Raw genomic sequence first — 23,703 nt, forward strand, 5'->3', positions numbered from 1 at the left:
CTTAGAATATAAGGGACCAGAACTGCAGGTTATAGAGATTCTCTCACAGGGCAACATATGGAGGGAAGGCCCTGGTGAAGACAGTGGCCTTAGTTTGATACCTTGTAGATACCTTTATTTAATTTCACCAAGAAAGCTCATATGGTTGAACACAGACTTTGGAAAAGCTCTAAAAGCCTGAAGGAAGAGTTTTGCAACGGAATGAGTACAATATACCCTGGGGACAGCATGCTGAGGAAGAAATGTGATTGCTTCACTTATGTTACCTATGGAGTTTGAGTTATTGAAAAAACTAAACCACAATTTTAAAACAGTTTAATCATACCAATAATTTACATTGAATCAACATAGCTCAGGCATCACTGGAAACATTTGCTTTTATTTCAGCAAGTTTGGAATAAAATCTTCCCCATCCTCATCAGACCTGTTAAATAATCACATTGACTGAAGGTAAACTTCCCAGAAAGATTACAATGCCCTGGACTTCATACAAGGATTAATCTCTTTTTTTGTCCATGTGCTTCAAATGACATGATTCTTATAAAATTCACCAAATAATAGCTCTTCAAGTATATTCAGGTCCTTTTTGAATCAAGGGAATATTTTTGCCTTTTGTGGTATTTATTTTTTCCAGCAGTGATCAGCATCAGGTTTAAGTGCCACTGTAGAGACTTTTTTTTTTTCTTAATAAAACCAGAATAAAAAATGGAATTGTTAATGTTTTACTAAGAACAGTTATGAGTAATAGGAATATACAGTGCCTAATTGCAGTTTTGCTATTCACAGAATAGAGAAACAAAGTCCACCCACTTGTTGAGGATGAATGGGTTGATGCTGTAATAGAGACAGCTCCATGTGGCAAATCAAAATTTAGATTTTAGGATGCAGAGATTGCACCAGTGAAGGTGGAGGCGAAACTGCTGTTGTGCAGGTCAGAGAGTTTTCCAGAAGCCCACTGGGTTCCTACAACCTGGTTTCCCACCAGGATTGAGGACCTTCAAAGAGAAACCCAAAATGAAGAAGCCTTACTGGTTTCCAAACATCACCTTTTACATCTTCCAGTGCAAGCAAAACCTGTGGGGGATTCCATCAGTCAAGCCAATGTTGAGCCAATGTCCCTTAAGGAATCTGACTGGTAGGCAGGGAGAAGAATGAATAATCTGCTTGCTGTATTGTCAGCTGGTAATCCATGGTGAAATTGGAGTTATCTCAAACTAGACTGTTCATATGATGAAAGCATAATAGAAAAGGGTTTTTCTGGCCACCCCATCAGATGAAGTTAAGCTTCATTTTGGGGGATGCAAAATATGTATTTTAAGTCTGAAAAAGAATGTTTGTTTGGTAGTACTTTGTAGGACAGAAACAGAGAAACAGAGGCTTCAAGGCCATACTGACAAGATGTAAGAAAACTTAACAATAGTATCTTCGAAAGACATGCAGCCCGTTTAATGCTCTTTCACTCCAAACTCAGCTGTGCTCAGCTGCTCAACAGCAGTGCTGAGCTGAGCTGAAAGGTCATGGAGGAAAAGTTGGTGTTCTCAACTCCTGACTTTGGAGAAGCCCAAGCCCTCTGGCTGACCATCTTTTCTGGGAATATTCAGTACACGTAGGTTAGGCAATCATCAGTCAATTAAATGAGGTGCTCTGGACCATGGTCTGCAGGAATTCTTCCCATTCCCTACATGCACAGCCTATATTCCTAATTAAGCTACAATGAATATCAACCTGAATTAGACTTCTTACTACTGGGAAATTATAAGATGGGATTTATTCTTTTAGAGTCTTCTGTAAAGCCCAGAAATATAAATGCTGCTCCTGAAAATCGCAGTGTATGACCCCAGGCACCTGAGTAGTCCCTTTGACTTCACTGAAATGGCTTATATGTGTGAATTCTGTCTTCAGCTGAAGTTAGAAAAATACTTCACAATCAGTAAAGTATGATTGCTTCCCTTTTTCCAGATGATAATGTTCCTCAACCTCGACAAGCAGCACATATAAGTCAATCCAAGAGAACATTGCACTTCTCCTGTAACTATTTGATAGGATGTTTGTTGGGTTTAATTTTTCTGATAGAATAGTATTTTTACTTCTTTGATATAGTTTTGCAGTTCACTAATGAACTGGATATTGTCCTGGAATGAAAAGAAATCCAGTTCTATTATTCCATACTCAGTTCATCTGGTTCATCCTGGTCATCACTTTCTTCTCTCCTATTTTTTCCTTTTTTCCTGAGGATTTATTCTCTGCATATATGCATAGCAAGTTTTCCTGGGATGTTCACCAATGATTAACTTTATTTACAGAAAAAACAGCCAGACAGAGAGAGTCATGTTGAGATCAGGCGTAGGCAAGATTTCTTGGCAGGAACATGGCATGGCTGCATCATACAAAAGCCTGGGCTTCTGCAAAATTTGTTTGTATTTGAGGCACAAGTATCTTTCAGTGAAAAAGGAATTCTTGCTTTCCAGTGTGCTTTAATAAACTCCAAAAATAAGTGAATCCAGTTCAAGGTGATTATAAAGATAAAATTAAAACCAAATTACATCCTGTTGAGATGGCATGTGGAGCATCCATTTGTAGTGCAAAAGGCTCCAAGAATCATTGCCATTTGCTTTGTACAGCCCCCATGCTCTCTATAGAAAGAAAATTTTAAAAAAGTTTTGATGAAAGAATGACTGGCAGGAATTATGATTTCTTGAAGTGCATGCTTTAAAGGAACAAAAAGATGGTGTATTCACCAAGCACATTCATTTCTTGTGATGCTCCTCTGTGCCAAATTGCAGCAGTCAAGGAAAAATATTTCAATTTTCTTTATGTTTGCGTCTGACACTCTGGAAACTATGACACAGCACCCATAGTGAGGTGGGAAATACCCCATCCCATAATTGTACCTTTCCTATGGCCATTCTGGATGGCTGCAGTTTGTTCCTCCTTCAGACTGGAGGATGTGAGTTTGTTCCTCCTTCAGACTGAAGAAGGACAATAAAGGTACATATATTCTGTAAGAGTTATCACCTTACACAGCTATAGAGGATAATAAAAAAGGCATCCTAGAGGAAAAAAAAAAAAGAGAAAACCCCCAATCCTTCTCTAGTTCCTGCAAATAACCATCAAGGGTTATCATTTATATGGCGGAGAGATCAGCATGGATTTCAGGTTGCTGAAGACCTGAGTCAAGCTAAGATTTGGAGAAATAAAGAATGTCAGTGAACTTCCTATCACCAGTTTGTCAAAATATCTAACTTCAGGCATCTTCTTGCCAGCTGTGTGGGGTTTTCAGACCACCCAGAGGTTTTGCGTAGACAATATAAAAGATTTGTAGCCTATAGATATATATGTATGCAATATATGTGTATAGATAGATGTAGATATGCATATAGATATATATGTGTGCAAATTACACACATAAAGATGTTACCAACCTAACTCTAGGTGATATCTGTAGAATATGTGCTTAAAAACACTGTACAGGTATAGTCTGGTTTTACTCTTCATCCAATGCACATTTATAGAAATAACAATAGATTATTTAAACCTATATAGCCTATAGTTAATAGGTTTATATAACCTATTATAGGTTATATAAACCTATTAACCATAGGTTTAATAACCAAAGACAAGTGAAGCATAAAGATGTTTATGAAAACAAGCACTCCCTGTTGTTTTTATGGAGCATTTTATGCCGATTTTTTTTCCTCAGCAAGAAAAATCAAATAAAAATCAGCAACAGTAGAATGATTTCTTTCTCTTCTTCTTAATCAGCAGGCAAAAAAATCTTGGAGTAGAGTGGGGACAGTTTCTTTCCTGACAAAACATTTTTCAGCTGTCAGACACAATAAGAAGTGTCATTTATATACAGGTTACAATGCATAGACAGAATGAACTAACGTTTCAAAGTCGAAAAATTTAGAGTGTAACTAATAAGTTAGTCATATGGCTTTGCAAAAGTCTTCATTTTTTCAGTCTAGTTTATGCATTCAGCTTTTAATATTAGGATCAAGATTACATCTCATTCTTTGAAAAATAAAGTCTCTGCTGTCTGTGAGCTCGATAACAGGAATTACTTGATAATGTTCTGTTGCCTGTATTTTATTTTTGTTTTTTCATGCAGGAAATCAGAGTAGGTGACCACAATAGTCCTGCCAGGCTTTAAGTTTGAATAGAAATGAACAAATCTGACATTATAATGGATTTTCTCTTTTTTACTTGAAAGGCAAAGAAATGCAAATTCAAACCTAGGGCAGTGCAACATTTAATGACTGAGCAGCTAACTCTCTTATACTATTAAAATGAGTTGGTTCCAGTTTTTGCACTTAATAATCTTCTCACATAATAATTTATTTGTTCCAAACAAAAGAATACCTGCATTGAAACAAACCACTGAAAAATAATCAGGCAGAACTTTTATTACATGGCATTGTAGCTCTCTGTACTGCTTGAAAGTTTTGGCTCTCAGGAGGGTTGAAATCTTGTCTCAGTCACTGGGACTGCCGGTTAGGACCCAGGGACACTTGTAGGCTGAATTCTGTGTCAGCAGGAATGTCACCATAGGATAGTGGTCAGAGTGGCTTTTAAGAAAAAGACATAATTCTAGAAGATTGTTTCTCACTGCCTATTGGATATTATAGCTTTTTTTTTGTTTCATTTTTCAGGATATTAACTTACTAGAGTCTGCTCTTTTTCTGTGCAAATACTTCAACAGCTGACAGATGCTCAAAACTTCCCTAAGAACTTTAGTAGGCATTAGATTTCCAGGAAAATCCATTATTTTATTTTCCAAGTAAATATCTTTAGCCAGATCTGTAATCCCATGCAATGCTACAGGCTTGGGACAGAGTGACTGGAAAGCTGACTGGTGGAACCTGGTGCTGCCAGTGGGCAGCAGCTGAGCATGAGCCACAGTGTGTGCCCAGCTGGCCAAGCAGGCCAGTGGCACCTGGCCTGGGTCAGAACCAGGATGGTCAGCAGGACCAGGGCAGTGACTGTCCCCCTGTACTCACAACTTGCAAAGTCACACTCACATCCTGGTTTTGGTTTGGGGTCTCTCACAAGAAGAAGAACACTGAGGTGCTGGAGAATGTCCAGGGAAGGACAGTGGAGCTGGAGAAGGGTCTGGAGCAAAAGTCTGATGAGGAGCAGCTGAGGGAGCTGTGGGTGTTTAGCCTGGAGAAGAGGAGGCTCACTCTCTACCCCCTGAAAAGGAGCTGCAGCCAAGTGGGGGTTGGTCTCCTCTCACAGGGTAATTCATTACAGGATGAGAGGAAATGGCCTCAGTTTGTACCAGGAGACAGTGAGCTTGGATAGGAAAATGTCTTCACCAGAAGGAGGCCCAAGGAAGCGGCTAAGTCCCCATCCCTGTAGGTGGATGTGCAGCTGCGATGCTTAGGGACATGGTTTGGTGGTGAACTTGGCAGTGCTGTGGTAGTGGTTGGACTTGATGGTCTTAAAGATATTTTCCACCCTTAATGATTTGATGATAAGCACAGTTGAGCCAAACATTAAAAGATTGGAAATAACTCTATGTTTATTGTTTCACACTGAAATCAGGGAGCAGAGATCAGTCTTTCCAGAATGATTAATTGACTATTCAGTTCCTTAACTCATGCTACCTCGGAAGCTATCTCTTACTCAAACCAGGAATGTGCTTTTTTTTAAAACTAATTACATCATCCCACTTTCTTCAGCCATGTAAAACTCCCACTGACCTCAGAGGTCAGGCACAATGATGTTAGAAACATGGGATTTGACTTATGAAACACCATCTGCAGCTGCAAGTGGATGTCTAAATAATGTGGCACCTCAGACTAAAACCTCTGTCCCAGGAACTCAAAAATTTTAACAGTTAAAGGAAGATTTGAGGATGTTTTGTACATTTACAGCTCATGCTATTATAAATGAATTGAGAAGTCAGCTATGAAGATTTAATCCTCAATACAATAAAGAGGGACAATCCTAGTAAAGGTCCCAATATATTCCCTTTTCCTCCAGTGATGCCTTTTTCTGTCAAACTTATATTGGCTTCTCAGTATATTTTGCAAATGGAGATTTGCAGAAATACTCTGGTAATGATAAAAGATGGAAAATAATTTAAAGATGTGAAGAACAAATTTTAGAGTGTTTCTGTTGGTGAAGGATGAAATTAAAGCAATAAGTAGAACCAAAAAGAATTCAATAAATGAAATGCAATCTGAGTGTGTCAGCTCCTGAGTCCATTAAAGCAAGAGGAGGTACATTATTTTAAATAACAAATTCAGACATGTCTAACTTGTATATCATTGATAGCATTATTACTAAATAAAATATTTAAATTTCAACCTATTTTGTACTCTTTTCCGAGAAACCTCCTGAGTTACCTAGTCACTTTTACCATGAGAAGGACAAAGATGAACACAAATAAGGCAAATAAGGCAGTAGTTTTTCAAAAAATAGGAAAGTAACAGCCAGAGACAATGAGGTGCAAAGGCTCAAGTTTTGATTTGTACATTTTCATTTTCAGGGTGATGTCTCTGAATCAATACTGCTTGAAGTCTGAGGCACATTTGCAAAGGTGTATGGTCTGTTGCACACTTCCCACTGTCCTCCCAAGCTCTAGCAGAAACCACTGGAAAATGTGACAAAAGCTGCAGAAGGGTTGACATTCCTTCTGACAAACACTGCCTCTGAGAGACACATTGCTTGGCTGAAAGTAATGAATATTTTTAAATGTTGCTCTTTGTGTTATTTTATTAATTTTGTTTTAGTTTATAGCAATGGGAAACTGGTTTATGGATTATAATCAACTTTTAATCAATGTGCCTGTAAAATTGGCATTGGAAGAATTTAAAAATAGGTAAAGCTGTAAATAGTGCTAAGAATAATGATGTAGTGATGGATAAAGTGGTATTAATTGTAGTCAAAATAGTAGTCAAAATCTTCCTTGCTGTCTAGGGACAGTTCCAGAAGAAGCAAGGAGACAAGCTGAAAACAATACATGGCAAGAGTCTCCAAACCACAGGAAAATCCCTTCCCTATCTTTTCCTGTATAAAGCTGAGCAACTTCCCCTCCTACCACCATCAAGTGGTGCAAAACCTTCTGTTGCTCGATGGCAAAACACTCATTAGGATACTTTGCACGGCCAGGTTTCTGCTGTTTTCAGTTGTAGGACAGTGAATTTAAATGTTATCAATGTCATCAGCTCAATGCCATCCATCTCTAAGCTCTGCCCAAGAGGTCATGCTTCCACGGATTTTAAAATGGTGGGTGTCAGGTTTTCTATCTTACAAAGCAAATTTCATTATCTGCAGCTATTAAATGACTGTTTCCTCTCAGTCTAGGGTTACAACTTGTGGACCAAAACCTACTGGTCAGATAGGTCAGGGATTCGTATTTGGGGGTTGTTGTAAGGTGTTGAAAATCCTCTAGAAAGTCGAGGCAGGGGGACTGAATGTTCAGCATGTCTTTTTGAGTTACATGCCCAGTGCAGGGCTTCCTGCAGGTGCAGGGAACAGGATTTGATGACCTTTGCTGTCCTCTTCATTATGATGTTTTCAGATGAAAAAGAAGATAGATTCTTTTCCTATGGATACTCAAGAGGTAGTATGAACTAACAGCAGAAAACGTTTTATTTATAGAGAGAAACTTGGTATCCAGCGTGCAGAAATAGGAAGAAGAAGCAAAAGTAACCCAGATGGCAGAGAAGCACTTAAGGGAGGAAAGATATGAACTGTGCAGCAGGACTGATGACAGAAAAAAAATTAAATTATACTTTTTTAAGAAATGTGACATCACTATATCTTAAAAATATTTAAGAATAATTATATCCACTTGCAACTGCTATAGTTGCTGCAAGTTGCTGCAAATTTACAAAGAGATGAACCTGGAGATTTTGTGGGTTTAAAGATATTTGAAAATGTCACTCCACAAGAGAGGTGCTTATGTTTTTTATATTAGTCAGTGTGTTTCTACAACAAAAATCACAGTCTAAAGCAAGTTCATTGTACCCATCACACCAAGCTCCTCAGAATTTACATAACAAATTCCAGCAGCAACCCCATCACCTCCCTGGTGCTGTACAGCCTGAGAAAAGCTCTGAAGTAGTTTGTAGCTTATTAATGGTAATTCAGACAGGATCAAATTAACTTCTACATTGAAACTTTTGATTCCCAGCATAGTTCTTTAACTGCAACTTTAGAATTTACTTCTCACTACTCACTGAACAATAGGAATACAAATTAAAAAAAAAAAACAACAAAAAAAAACCCGCCAAAAAACCAAAACCAAGTGTAACACCATAAATGAACAAAAAGAAAATCCCACAGAAAACAAATAGACCAAACAAAACACAAGAAAGCCAAACAAGACCCAAAAAGCAGCTGAAGGATTGGTACAACCTGTAAAGATTTTATTCACAGTTTTCAAGGAACCTGTGCCTCAGAGATTTTGAGAAAAAGCCAACACAACAGACAGAGTAATTTGGGGTTGGCAGACCCTTCTGCTTTCTCAAACACCCAAAGTTAACCTGATTTTAGCATTTTCACTGCTCGCTGACTCCTGAAAGAGCCTCATGTCTTCATCTCTGGAAAAGACCAAACCTACTTGAAATTGCTGTCCTATGACTGTGAAGATGCATTTTCCACCCTTCCTTCTTCATGGTGTCCTAGGGACACCTGAGTCATTAGCAATATTTTCCAGTTATATTCATGTTCTGAATGCTGACTTTAGCTAATACTGCCTTAACAGAGCCCAGCTTTTCCTGAAACAGGATGAGAATAGATGAAATATCTCAGTAGTCTGAGACAGCTCACCCAACCTTCCAGTGTATCTATAATTCAACAGATTGCACAATAAGTTGAATTTTGACAAATAAAAATAAATAATGCATTTCCCTGAAAGCTCAGGGAAACAGGGAAGTGTATGGAACAAGAAGCAGCATGTTTATGGAAAAGAAATTAACCAGATTAAAAAAAAATGGAGAAATATTTCTTACTAAATATAGGGAGGTATTGACTGTGTAAGTTCAGAATCCTCAAAATAATCTAGTCATAGCCCAGAAAATGGCATAGTCCTTACTATGTAAATATATTTATGTATAAAAAAAATGTGTTACAAAAAGTGAGAAATGTTGTATTTAGTGGAAATTTAATCCTTGCCCCTAGCTGGTGCAAAATTCACCCTTAAATTCCTGCCAAAGAATCTGAGCTAAGCTGATCTTTTTGCACTTTCCCAGCATGTTTCTGACTTTCACTGAAAAGCTGAAAGTGCTAAATTCTTGCCATTAAACACCTGCCTAATTCCAGATTAATTACCAGAAATAGATGCATTAGCTTAAAGAAACCCCACTCTTGATTGTTCAGAATTTTAAACTGCTGCTACTATACAAGAAGTCAAGCTGGTTCTGCCTTTGTGCAATTCCATGACTAACTAGTTTACCTGTTTTCTAGGAAAACTCTCTACATAATGGATGTGACTTTTAAACATTAATTACATATTCAATTGCTCATTATTATTCAGTACTTAATGCAGGTGTACTTAAAAGGAAAATTAGCATCTGGTACCCAGCTTATGCAGTATATTTTTTAATGTGAATTGAATAGTTCAAGAATATCAGTCACCTTTTCCAGATGTAGAGATATTTTTTATATATACTTTCCCAAATCAAAGTAAAAAAGTGGCTAAGAGTTGCATCTTTACAGTGTATAACAAGCTGGAAACAGCTCATTTCAAGAAAGCAAAAAGGATAAGGAAAAGCAAGTAGTTTATGCATGAGGAGTGATAAAACAGATCAGTAACCTATAAATTAAAAAGACAGAACTAAGGAAGAAATACAACAGGAAAATGTGTTTCAGAGGGGAGGGGAAAAGCAAACAGAGCAGGGATGTAAAACAACAAAGCAAACCAAATGGAAAGAGCATATGGCAGGATGAAAATCACCTGAAGCAATACTAGAGGAAACTGTGGAACTCCTTGTCACAGAGGAGCTATCAAGAGTGCTAGAATTTTGACCTCATCCCAGAGGAGACCTTAAAAACTAATGGAAGAAAACTACATGGATAGGTCTTAAAGAAAGAAAATACAAACCACTGGAACTGGAGAGTAGCTTGCTGCAAAATCACTGCAGTCAGTCTTTTTACAATATGATTTTCTGTTGTGGGTCAGAAGAACCTGTGACCACTAAACCTGGATTTAATGTGAAAGGCAAAAAAGACAATTCTAGGTGGTATACAACTCAAGCAGAATATTTTGGATGGATTTCAACTGATTTGAACTCCATGCTTTAAAAAGGTTTTTTAGTCCATGCAGGAGAACAGAGAGGTTCCCACCTTCAACCTCAGTAGGCAAAGTCAAAGGCAGAGACAGAGCCTGAATATGAGAGAGAGTCACTGCATCTGCATGTGCAGTAACTGCATGGTGCAATAGTTGTTTCCCTTGGTGGCAAATTCCATGAAATAAATTTGGGCTATAACATATAGAAAAAAAACCACAATGAGACTAAACAACATAGAAAAGACATGAAGCAGACTGGAATTCACAGTGGGTTTTTTCTCTTTACACAGAATCTATTGTTGGTGAGGTAGAACACCAATGCTCCTTGCAGAATAGGTTCTTTGTTGTCTGCATAAGACAATGGTTGCAGAAATACTATTCTTTACACTGCCTTGTGAAGACATGCATTTATGCCTACACATTCATTTCACCCAAACTGAGACTGAATTGAGGAAGAATCAGCCAGTAACCAACCCCTTCAATTTTGGGTCCAAGCTGTGTTTTAGTTGTTAGAGCTGAGCAATGAAGTGCAACAGCCTGTTCCTTCCCTCTGGCCACAGTGAATTATTAATTGCTGTTTATCTCTGAGTTTGTCACTCCTTGGAGGATTTCATGAAAGAAAACAACAAAGTGAAAACAAATACATGAGATACCAAGTCCTCCACTTCCAAGGATGTTATTCAGGCACATCTGTTTACACAAGAATGTAATTTCAAAGGAAATAAGCCTTGTATCAGAACAGTTTTATAGCTATGGATCTCTGTGAAAATGACAATTCACACATGTGACACAAAGGTGATTAAACCACAAAGAATGAACAGTTTAGGGACAACTTTTGAAAGAGCAGGAATTGAAATTAATGATCAGGTTCTTAAAAAGAGTTCAACACTTCACATCCTTTCACAAGTCATTGACATCTGAAGGAAAATTTATACAATTCTTCATTTTAAAACCTCATCTTTCCTTAGATCTAAAAGCCAATGTTCTTAAAAAAATTGGCTCTGTTTAGAAACTCAGGCCCATTGTATGCAGAACTCTCTTCACTTCATAGTAACCTGATGTAATATTTCAAAAGGAAGAGTCTTTCAGTCTTTCAGCACACATTATTTTCCAGTGTTGAATTAATGATTATTTGTGCCTCTGTAAGAGGATTAACATGATGTAATGACAAAGTCCAGGAATAATGAAATGCTGTTGTTTACTTGCCAAGCCATTACAGAATTATCTACTGCTCTTGAAGAAGTAAATATAATTTATCATAAAGTTTTCCCAAATATAGCAGAGATGAGCAGCAGTTAAAATAAAATAGGATGATTCCTGCTTCAAAAATAGTTTCTTGTTGCGAGAATGACAATAAACTGGAGCAATTCGTCTCTGATTTACACTTGACTGCTGATACACTCTGAAAGTACAAAGCATTTATTTTATTCTCATACATGTGACAGAAAATGCCAGTTGCTAAGTCCACCAGTAAAACATTCCTCAAGAAACTTTTTTAGAAAAGAATCTTGAAGAGTTGTCAGTCACTTCCTTAAGCTGCTCAGAACAATTAAATAAAATACAGGACCAATTTTCTCAGGATTCTTTCAGACCAGAAATACAGTTGTTTTATTGAAATCCTGACGTTGCTAAAACAGTCACATAAATTCTCTGTTAAAATAATCCAAGGTTCACAGCAGCATCATAACATCACATCATATTTTACGCACTTCGGCAAGAACTTGCCTCTTGAGGAGCCCTAGGAGATAATTACTAATTGTATCTTCCTGGCAGTTTAAAGGCACATTTACATCTGAGTACTTCTTAGCCATGCTTATTTTAGTTTCAGCTTGGGCTGAGAAGAAGCTATTGTCATAGATGGTAGAAATGCCAGATCTGTGCTCCTGCTGTTTATAAATTGCATCTTCCAACTTTATTACCTCACCTTCCTCAAAACTAATTGTTTGGAATTTTGCCTAAGTTAAAAAAAAACAACAAATGAATTCATATCAGGAAATTCTATTATCTTTTGACTCAGTGCCTCCAAAATAGCTTCAGGGATCCAGGTCAGCCTGGTTAAACCTTCGCTGTCAGGATTCACCAGCAGGCAGAGCCCATGTTTGGGAGTGCATGTTAGCAGGCAGCCCTATGATACCGTCACATCTACCCTCACTTCTCCTCCCTGACCCAGTGAACTCTTGCCCCTGCCTGCAATCCTATTCCACAAAGGGCATCAACTCAAAAAACTGCATAAAACCAGACCTTGTGTTTGGAAAAAAAAAAAATTAAAACACAAAGTTCTTATTCCCCTTAGAAAACTTTCTTATTTATTTTTGTTTTGTAAAGAAAAAAATGTAGAAACACAGAAAGAATGGGGCTTGTAAGGTACTCCAGAAATGTAGATCATCTCTCTCCTTCACAAAACTGAGTTAACTGGAAACTTTCAGCAGTATAGGGCACTGTCTCATTGCAGTCTCTGGTGTCGCTAAGGATTTAGGAATAAAAAAAACAGACTGGGAGAAATACTCTTGGCCAAAACAACTGTTTTCCCACCACTAAAAAAAACCCAAAAAATCCCAAAAAAACAACAGAAACAGCTTCAGAAGTGTCTCAGGTCCCATTTGCAATCCAGTTTGGTTCTTGTCTCCAGTATTTCTGCAGTCAAGTCACTCCAGAGTCACACTTGCAACCATTAATGCAATAATTGACCTCATCAGTGCATTAATACCTCCATTGCCTTCAGCTGAAATAGCATTCCCTTCACACAACGGCCACTTACTGCTTATAAGGGCTGCATATCCCTCCTTAATGTATTTACAGAAGACAATGATGCCATCTTTTAATCTTTACATACTCATATTGGTAGGAGAGATAAGCAAGGGCCTTGACTCATAAAGTAGTTTTGCACTACCCCACCCCTGAAAGTACTTAGGGCCAGGCTGGATGGGGCTCAGAGCTACTTGGTGCAGTGAAAGGTGTCCCTGCCCATGGAAGGGGGGTTGGGACTAGATCATATTTGAGGCCCAAACCATTCTAGGATTCTATGATTCTATTAAATATCCACTAAAGTCCTCTAGTTGAAGAAGAATGATCTAAACTAACATAAAAATACATGTACCATTCATGTGGGATGCAAGTGGGGTTATCACAGTCACAACCCACGAGGGAAGACAGTGAGAAGAGCAGACCCTGGGTGTTTCCATGTGGGGAGAGACTTGTGCTTTGGTGAAGCCAAGCACAGCTCCAGGGAGGTCTGAAAGGCTTATGCTGGCTGCAGAGGCAGAATATCTGCACAAGACACATTTGAAACACCCTTTAAAATTAAACGGGTCCCCAAAGCCTTATGAACCCTTCTGTCTGGTTGTATAATGACCTCGGTTTTCATTCACCTTCAAACCAGCATGAATTCAGCAGGAATGCAATGCTTTTGTAGACCATTCCATGGATTTAGTGGTATTTCCCAGTGCATTCATTCAGCTCTGTCTAATAAAACAGCCTCTGGAGTGTAAAGATAGAGGATTACCTGTAAGGAGGACCAGGTGGAACAGCCCTGGGAGAGGGCAGTCAGCATTTTAAAACATATGTAGAGGAACCAGGTTTATGAGAAATTCTGAAGTTCGGACCAGGGTGCTGATCAAAGGTAAGTACACCACCCAAACACAGGGGAAATCAAGCAATATACCATAAAAGAATAAAGGACTTGTAACATTGCAGGGTGGCTGTCTGGGAGTTTTCATGGACCAAAAAATATTGAAGGAGCCACTTGAGAGTTTATAAGATTGAGGCATATAGAGGATGAAAGATAAACATTTGAGAAGCTAACAAAAATTTCAATGGCACGGGGAATGCAGCCATGTCTTTTGACTTAGTCCAACTATAAAACTTATAAAAGACTGAACAAGTCAAAAGTATAATGTACTGACTAAGCTAAAAGAACAAAGAAACATTTAAGATCAGTCATTGTGTTATGTTATAGAATGCTGGAACAAATAATAATGTAAAAGAGGCCACTCTTCAACAGATTTATATTTTCCTCGGAGAATTCGAATTCAGTTGCCAAAACTGACTGACCTCTGAAGTGACCCAAATATGCCACAATCATCTCTTGGTTTTATGGTCTGTAGCTTCTGAGCAAGAGTGCCATGGGAGCCTAGTCAATGAGCAGAGACACAAAATACCCAATATTAATTACTCATTTTAGAGAAAGCCCAGCAGAGATCTAAGTCAACTTAGCTGTGGATGGCTGTGAGAATCAGGGATTATGTGTGTTTTACCTCTGTGTTTCCAACCCTACTACAGGTTAATGCAGTAAGATGTGGACTAGACTCTCTATTTAATATACTGATGGGGGATTGACTTTTTGTCTGTGTGTGTATGAAAGAAATGAGCTAAAATATTCTGTAACTAATGAATAAAAGCAATTAATTATAGCCAGGAAAGGAACAAATTGCTTCAGAAAGAACCATCCTGGGAAGGGCAGAAGAGATTTTACTTTTAATTTGATCTCAGTACCATCTTGAAAATGAATAATGCTTTTCTTTTCACTTACGCAATGCTTTCTTATCAGCAGAGCAAAGGCAACGTCCAAATGGAAACAGATTTCATATTTCAGGGTTCTTCAATGTAAATCAAGAGGAACAGATTAATTTTCAGCATTCCTGTTCACTGAGCTGCTCAGTGGAACACAGAAACTGAGCACTTAATTCTCCAATGCACAGAACAACATCCTGTTGGCTGGATTTGGCTAGAATTTCAGAACAACTAATGATGCTTATAAGACTCAGCAGCAATAGTTATAGCACCAAAACACTATAAAACCAAATACCATGTCTATCTTTAAAAAGAAGAGCTGCAAAGAAGGTATTGATTAGCCAGCTGTGTCTTAGTAAGGAAACAAGGAACATATAACACAGAGTTGTTAAGTACAATCTTTATTTATTCTATCAAAAAAAAAAAATCCCTTGTATAACAGGATCATCACTCTTTGTGGATGGAAAGACAAAGTATGAACCACATATCTAGGTTTTACAAGTCTATTAATTTTGCCTTAGGGCAGACTCTCAGTGTTCTAAATGAAAATGCTAAAAAAGAGTTTGGCTACTCATTTCCAGAGAGTTATTCATTGGATTCACTGGCAGAGTGGAAAGGCTTGTCAAGCAGGGTTCTCCAGAAGCCTGCATAATGCTTCACTTTGTAATCTGGATGATGAATGTTCAGCGAGCCCTTTAAAAATGCAGATAATACAAAGCTAGAAATGACTGTGCATAGGCTGTAGGAGGGGATAACAAGTTAATAATGAGCCTGACAAATGCAATGGTCCAAAACTAGGATGAAATTCAGGGTATGTGAAATTCATCAAGTGCAATGGTCTAAAGATATAAAAAAGTGGTAGGCTGGGCAGGGTGGGGAACAACAGAATATGTTATTCACATATATGGCAGATAGGACAAAGAATATTCAGATACCAGGGAAACTTGCTAATTACAACTCTGACTTACAAGGATTTTCAACTCACAGTGAAATGGAAAGAAACTCTGAAAATAATACATAGTTTCCACACTGGAGATAATTTTAAAAGTTAGACACACTTCTGTGAAGGGTGATATTGTTGATTCTGTCTTTAGGTAGGGAATGGATTAAATGAGCTTCATATGTAATTTTCAACCATGTTAAGTATAATTTAAATTTTCAGTTGTGACTATCCTATTTGCCAGAAAATGTTCTACTCATAAATAATACTCAGTTCATTGATGGACAGCTGTGAATTAAGTAAAACATCCTTCACTGGGGTAAGAACAGTGTGCAGTTTTTATTCCCACATCTTGGGAGTCATTGTGAAGACATAAAAATATCAAGACCAATGTGGGTACAGAGCTGTCAGCTGCCTCATGGTAACCTCTCTCAAGAACTCTCCTGCAAAGTAGTTCACGTGTTTTGAGTCACAGAATCATAAAATCACTTAGCTTAGAAAAGACTCTTCAGACCACCAGGTCCTATAAACTTTGAGAAGGAAGTTATGCCAAATTTCTTCATATTCTTCAAGAGCAAAAGTGTGCAAGTGGACAAGTTCCATGGACCAGCTGGTAGTTTTTCAGTGCACAACCTATCTTACCTCAGAGTAATTTATTTGTGTAGCCATAACCCTGTGCTCCATGGAGGCACAAGGTAATGAATTCAAGACTCACACAGAATAAATAATTGATTTGAATTGTAACACCATGCTGAACTCTTTATCATGCCCCTGGACAGGTTTCAGGGACTGCACAGAAATGCACAGCAGAGGCACACAGCAATTCTAGCAAGCCTGCATGTGGGTCACCCTGTTTGGAGGTCACAGGCTCATTTCCTATGCACTGCTATTGCATAGTTATCTGAAAACTTGCTCAAAACGGTATATTTCTTTCTTAAAAAACAAACAAGCAAACAAACAACAACAAAAAAGTTGTGACCAGATGCTCTGCACGTGTCAGAAAAATAATTTAACAACAGGACTCAGTGGTCATGGCATGAGATGCTGCCAGGTTATATCTCAGGTCACTCTTCCAGCTTTTTCTTTCCATCACACTTCTGATTCTCTTCTTCCTTTGGACATTCTGTGCTTCCATCTCACTTGAATATTTTCAAATAATTTATCACAATTTGTCCAATACATCCTTTTCCCAGTATAAGTGACTTCCTTGGCAACAAAGAATATTTTCATACCTTCTGTTGTATTTTAGTACTGAATGTATCAGAAGGAATTTTATCTAATGATGGTGACAAACTTCACATGAGATTCAAAAACTTATTTATTATGTTTACAGGCTAGTAATATTCACCTAGATCATACAATTTACTCAAATTAAGGAGCACAAAACCCCTTAAAAACCTCTGGGATTACTTGCTCAGTAAGGTATCATGCAGAATATCATAAAAGTATTAGAGTTATCTATATGATATATTGCTCTGCTATAAATTGAATATACATACACACACCTTATAAAGGTCCTGAGAAAATTAAAAAGCATGTTTTCCAATTTTTTTTAAAGGGCTCTTTGATTGCAAGAAAGAGGCCTTCAGAATGATAAGGATTCAATACAGAACTGACATTCTGCCTAGAAAGCAGCCAGGCTTTCATATGTAAATTCTCCAGTGTGTTTTGATTTTTACTTCTAAAAAGTGTATTGTTCCGTGTATAGAATGAATATTTTTGGAATAGTTGCATAATGTTAAATTTTGCCCTTGGTGAATTTTTCTTTGGTTGCCTGAAAAACTATTGCTTCATTTTAGATCTGAAATTACTGATTCATAAGTGCCCAAAGGCCTTTATACATTAACTAGTTAATATGAGATGTCATCATGATTAATGAATGAGGGATCTTTTTAAAAAGCAATACCTTCAGTACCAGATTTCATGGCATGAGCCTGAAATGACAGCACTTAGTTGCATAAGAAATGGAAGTAAAAGCTTCATATTTTTTCAGGTAAACCTGAAAAAAAAAAAAAAACAACAAAGAGAAAAATGCCAACATAAGTGGATAACAGTGAAATATTCTTGGGTATGTTAAAGAGTAATTATTTATATTAAATTAAAAAAATTTGGAAAATTTAATACCAACATAAGTGGATAACAGTGAAATGTTCTTGGGTATGTTAAAGAGTAATTATTTATATTAAATTAAAAAAATTTGGAAAATTTGGTGACTATTTCGTGGACTGGCAAACTGAAAACAATGCAAAAATGCACTTTTAACTATAATTATCAGCCATTCACATTTAAAGATGAATAGAAGAAACAAGAAAGCAAGTGTCCATGGAGGATGCTATACTAGAAGGTGAAATGGCTGACATCAGAAGAGTCTAGGATCTAAGTCTCAGGTGAAAAAAACAGGCTACAGGCTGAGTGTTTTCAAGCTCAGAACAAGCATTGAGCCCACTCTGTTGTTAGAAGCAGATGTGGCAGGAGGGTCAGCTGTGGAATTATGATTAATGAATGAGAGATCTTTTTAAAAAGCAATACCTTCAGTACCAGATTTCATGGCATGAGCCTGAAATGACAGCACTTAGTTGCATAAGAAATGGAAGTAAAAGCTTCATATTTTTTCAGGTAAACCTGAAAAAAAAAAAAAACCAACAAAGAGAAAAATACCAACATAAGTGGATAACAGTGAAATGTTCTTGGGTATGTTAAAGAGTAATTATTTATATTAAATTTAAAAAAATTTGGAAAATTTGGTGAATATTTTGTGGACTGGCAAACTGAAAACAAGGCAAAAATGCACTTTTAACTATAATTATCAGCCATTCACATTTAAAGATGAATAGAAGAAACAAGAAAGCAAGTGTCCATGGAGGATGCTATACTAGAAGGTGAAATGGCTGACATCAGAAGAGTCTAGGATCTAAGTCTCAGGTGAAAAAAACAGGCTACAGGCTGAGTGTTTTCAAGCTCAGAACAAGCATTGAGCCCACTCTGTTGTTAGAAGCAGATGTGGCAGGAGGGTCAGCTGTGGAAGAAAATGCACCTGCAAAAAAGAGAGAGTTAAATCAGGGCTGGTAATAAGAACTTCAACAGTTTCAAGAGCAGGACCCAGGGTTTTACATCACTGGAGGCAGCAGCTCAGTAAAAGGAGAGCCATCAGTGTGAGCAGAGGTGGCTTTAATGGAGGAGAACAGTCAGACATGCCTGGTGTCCCCCCACACCCAGAGAGGTTGTGCTCTGCTTTGCGTGCAGGTGGAAGCTGAGCTGCTCTTCCATTCACCTTCCAGGATCCCCTTTACACACACAGCCCACATCCAATACAGAAACACCACAAAGGATATGCCAAATTCTAATTTCTGTCTTCTCAACCTCCATCGTAAATTGTTTTCAGTTTCATTTCTTTTAGTTTCAGTCCAACCACTGGGGCACTGTAGGGAGACAGAGGATGGGACTGACGGTCTTTTCTTGAACTGTTCACTGAAAGACTCTTTGCCTTGCATGGTTTTGTATCATTTGAAGCAAAAGTAATGTGCTTTGCAAAGTCCCCCTGCTGAAGAAGAACAAAACAAGAGAATGAGGAGTTATATGAGAATAGTGATCGGAAGTTATAGGAGTAAACTTGACACTGTCTATTACCCCAGTTCTCTCTGGTTACCCACTTCTACAAAAATTGCTGGAATTCTTATCATTTGAGAAACCAAATCAGGATGAAATCAGCCACTGGTTTAACATGTTGTTGAGAAGAAGACAGATTGTTTCTGTAGGAGACTACAAGAGCCAGCCCAACAGTGGTCACTTTGGGGTGTGAGAATAATTCTGGACAATTAAGCTTCTTCCCCCAGAGTCACAGAATAATGGGATTGTTCAGGTTCCCTAAAAGGAAGGAAACAATTACTTCTAAGATATGTCCTCAAACTAACATCAAACAAACCCTTTTTTTTTTTCTTTCTCTTGCTTTATTTGAGGTGTGATCACTGTGCGCTACACTGGTTCTCCCTTCATTTTTCACTGTAATCTTCCCTGTTTGGGATCTTTTACTGCAGACTGTGCTTTCCCTCCCTCCACCAGTGTCCTCTCCTGCTCCTCAAGGTCTTTGAGCCCATGTGACACCTACTTCAGTGTCACAGCATCACTTTGCCAGCGACAGAGAGTAAAAAAGTACCGTACTATCATGGGAAAAGCCAGCACTTCTCCTGCTCTGTGCTAAAAAATTTTGTGGGAGGGAAAAGCAGCAGTTTCTGCAATGCTCACTTTTCCCTAGCATGCCATAGCTCCCCTCTGGGACCACAAGAAAAGAAAGTTAAAGAGAAGACATTCAGCCTGACTCTGGAATGTTTACTCTTTTCAGCAGCAATTTGCATATAAAAAGCATTACCAAAAAGATAATGACATTGATGTCGAAATGACTTCATTTTACCTATGCAAGATTTCCTAGAAATGGGGAATGATGTTTTTTAAAATGGCCCAGACCTTTTCACAATTTCAAAAGGCATTGCAGATCATCCTGGTTAGAATGAGAACAATTTTCCAAATGTCAGAATTTCCTACAAAGCAGAAATTCAGTTAAACTGAGCTGTTACTAACATCCTTACTCACAACAGCTTGGAAAATCCACTTGTTTCTGGTGTCACTGGTCCAGGAATATTACAAGGAGATTTCCCCATTTGATGGTTTTGTCCACAAAGAATGCATGCTCTAACTTTACAAGTAAAAGTTGAAGTCTTAAAAAGGGTTCCAGAACACCAGTTAATAGCAATACAGGCTATGTGCATGCTGCTTAGTCACTTAAATCAGAAAAAGATCAAAAATAAATCTGATTATAATGATTACTGAAATTAAAGACCAAAAGAGATTGAGGTGAATGAATTGCCACCTTTCTGCAGAAATAAACTCCTTGGAAAACATAATAAGCAATCATGGCTCTGTTAGAGTGCTTATTCATACACCTGCATAATGTATTTATGGCAGTCTTTAAAACACAAAGTTCCAGTTTGTACCTATACTGCCTGAGCTGCATGATTAAGTTTTTTCCCTGAATTCCAAAAATGCATGTGCAAGTGGGAAGGCAGCAAAGAAATTGTGAAGGCTACTTGTCTGCCATTTTTAAATTCAGATATTTGTAGACATGATTCTGCTCAAAGAAGTCAGCTTAAATCCCCTGTGTTGTGGGTTTTAACTTGTGCCCATGAAAGAGGAGTTGTAACTCTTTTTTAGACAGGCAACAGTGGAAGTGTTCTCAATAGTTCATGGATGCTGCCTGCTGTGACCTCAGGTTCCTGGCCCAGGCCACAGCTGGGTGTTCTCTGTGCTCTTTAATGCCCACAGGGTGGGGGCCAGAGCCTGGCAGGGCTGCAGCAGCAGGAGAAGCCACTTTCCTTGTCTGGGGCCATCAGCAGCCACAGGGGCTTGGCTCAGCACCAGAGCAGCCCTGTGTTCACAGGGAAGGTGTCACCCCAGAGCTGCCCTGGGCTCTGTGTGGTCACAGGGAAGGTGACACCCCTGCCTCCTGGGTGCAGAGCAGGGGTGTCAAAGCCAGCCCTCTCCCTATGGCCTCCTCTCTGGTTATCAGGGAGCACTGGAAAATAAATCAAGTAAATTACGGACTTGTTTTCCTTGATGGGAAATTACTGAAAAAGCAGATTTATGGAGACACTTCGGAAGAGATAGTGGACATCTATCACCAACTTCTGTGGTTTACAGACCAAGATAAAGTTTTGTTGAGGAAATCTCTGCTTGCCAAGAGCTGCACCCCTGGAACTGCAGCCAAGGGCCCTATTAAGTTTGACTTTTTTGTCCTTGTGTCCTTGACCTGAAGCAGGAATAAAGCTCCTGCTTTAAAGCTGGTTACACTGGTTTGCCATTAGGATGATGGTGTGCCCTTTCCTCATTTGGAAAGGTGCTGTGAAGGCCCAGAGGGCACCCATCCCTTGCTGGGGATTGTCTGCTGGGGGCTGGGGCCAGCCTGTACACAGGGGTCTGTCCTGGTTCCCAGCCCATGCAATCCCTCACCGCGCAAAGTAAGAGGGTCTGTACATTTCTGTAAATATATATACTTATTTTCTGCCTTGCTCTGCAGTGGAGCAGTAACCACACTGCCCATTAAGTTGTGTTTACCCTCAGAGAGCTCGAGGCAATACAAAAGAACACAAAAGATAATCAAGGCAGGCTCAGAGCAATAGCCAGAGACACAGGCACACTTTTAATGAACAACACAATGCTGCATGACAAAAGAGGATTGTATTCCTACCTTCACCTCTGTGAACAGCCTCGTCCCAGTGAAGGACAAGCCAGGGACCACAGAAATAACTCTGGCAACTTCCCTTGTCAAGAAAACTTGTGCAGAAAATTGTCTCTCCTAAGGAGTGGCCTGTGCTGTTGGCTTCACTGCAGATCTATTTTTTTTCACTGCTGATATTTTTATACACTGAGAGAAAAGATTCTGACTAAAATCAATCGTGTTGTTCAGCCATAAGTTCCCTAACACACATGTCCATCCTAATGAGTAGTTTACTGGTAGACATCAATTATTTCTGCTTCTTTCCCATGAGAGAGCACCCAGAGCTTGAAATCATGTTTCTTTTCCCAGTGCTTGTCATTCTCATTTAGTCCAGAGGAGCTGAAAAAGAAGTAGTCAATTCCCACTTCCTTCCTTTGCAGAATTGCAGTAATAACCTAGAATTACTGTTTGCCATCCAATCTTTTTCAGCAGATGGCTTTCAGCAAATAAATATGCTCAACTTGCCAAGCTTTGTCCTGAAGTACAAAAGCTATCCACGTTAAATCAGGATTATAAGAGTTTTCATTTTCATATTGTGATCTATATTTTGTTCATGAAATATGAGATGAGAAGTGAACTCTTATTTAATCAAATTTACATTATGTATCTCATATCAGGTGCAGATTTTAGAAGTAGGAGATAGAAGCACAAGAGTGTGAATAGGTCACACTCAGCCCCAGTTTTTACAGCACCTGCTCTCAAGCGTTATATTTAGTTAAGAAACAACTTTACCTTACCCCATTTTATACAAAAGATCTGTCCACCTTTAAGAAACATAGAAGTGTTTTAGGAGCTTTTCTAGGGGTAAAAGATAATCCAAATGCCTCCCAAAACAAAAACAAATTAACTGAGAGAGGAAATATTTTTTATGTCCACCATATGAGACTAATATATCAGAATCAAACCACATCAACCAAACAAAAAAATATCACCCAAGACCATATAAATGTACTTGTAAGTTCTGTAAGGCATCAGCTAAAAAGCACAGTACTATTCGGTGGCTGGCAGCTCAAAGTAAAGTTTGGAAAACTCAAAACAGAAATGAGAATTTGAGATTTTCAAGTGAGGTTAGCTACTGAATAAAAAAAAAAGAAAATCTGCACAGGACTGGAAATTCTCCATCCCTCAACTGGTTTTTATTTCTGGTCTCTTTACATTGCTAAAACATCCAAATAGTTCCTTCCTTACAAATGAATCCATAAAGACTTTTCTATCATGCTGTCTACCACCATGATAGCAAGTGGGACTTATCCTTAAGAAGTCTGAGCAGATTCCTGTTCAGATTTCTGGGGTGGTTTTTTACCCAGTTGCAATAAAGTCTCAAAACTCCTGAACATCCACTGCTCTCACCACCATCCCCAGGCTCTCTTTCATTTCCTAGGACCACCCACAAAATCACTTACGCTCTCCTTAGTCTCTTGTGAACACCCACTGCTTTGGCCAAACATCAAAACACATATTTACCTTGACAGCCATTTCTTTTCTCTTTCAGATCTTCTTCATTCAACCCTGCACTTGTCCCAGCTGAGCAGATGTATGGTGTTGCTTGTAAGTTTTCTCCCTCTTCCACTCCGTTCTTGCCCTTTCTGTCCCACGATCTTTGTGTCTCTTTTTATTTCCCAAGTTCTGCCTCCAGGGAGATTATGCTACTACTTTGAGAACTATAGGAGATGTCCCTTAATTTCCAGCAAAAGGTCTTGCTAGAGGACAGAGAAACTGTGAAGATATTTTTGATGGTGATAT

The sequence above is a fragment of the Pyrgilauda ruficollis genome, unplaced genomic scaffold, assembly GCF_017590135.1.
Source record: "Pyrgilauda ruficollis isolate IOZ18807 unplaced genomic scaffold, ASM1759013v1 scaffold1, whole genome shotgun sequence".
Taxonomy (NCBI): Eukaryota; Metazoa; Chordata; class Aves; order Passeriformes; family Passeridae; genus Pyrgilauda; species Pyrgilauda ruficollis.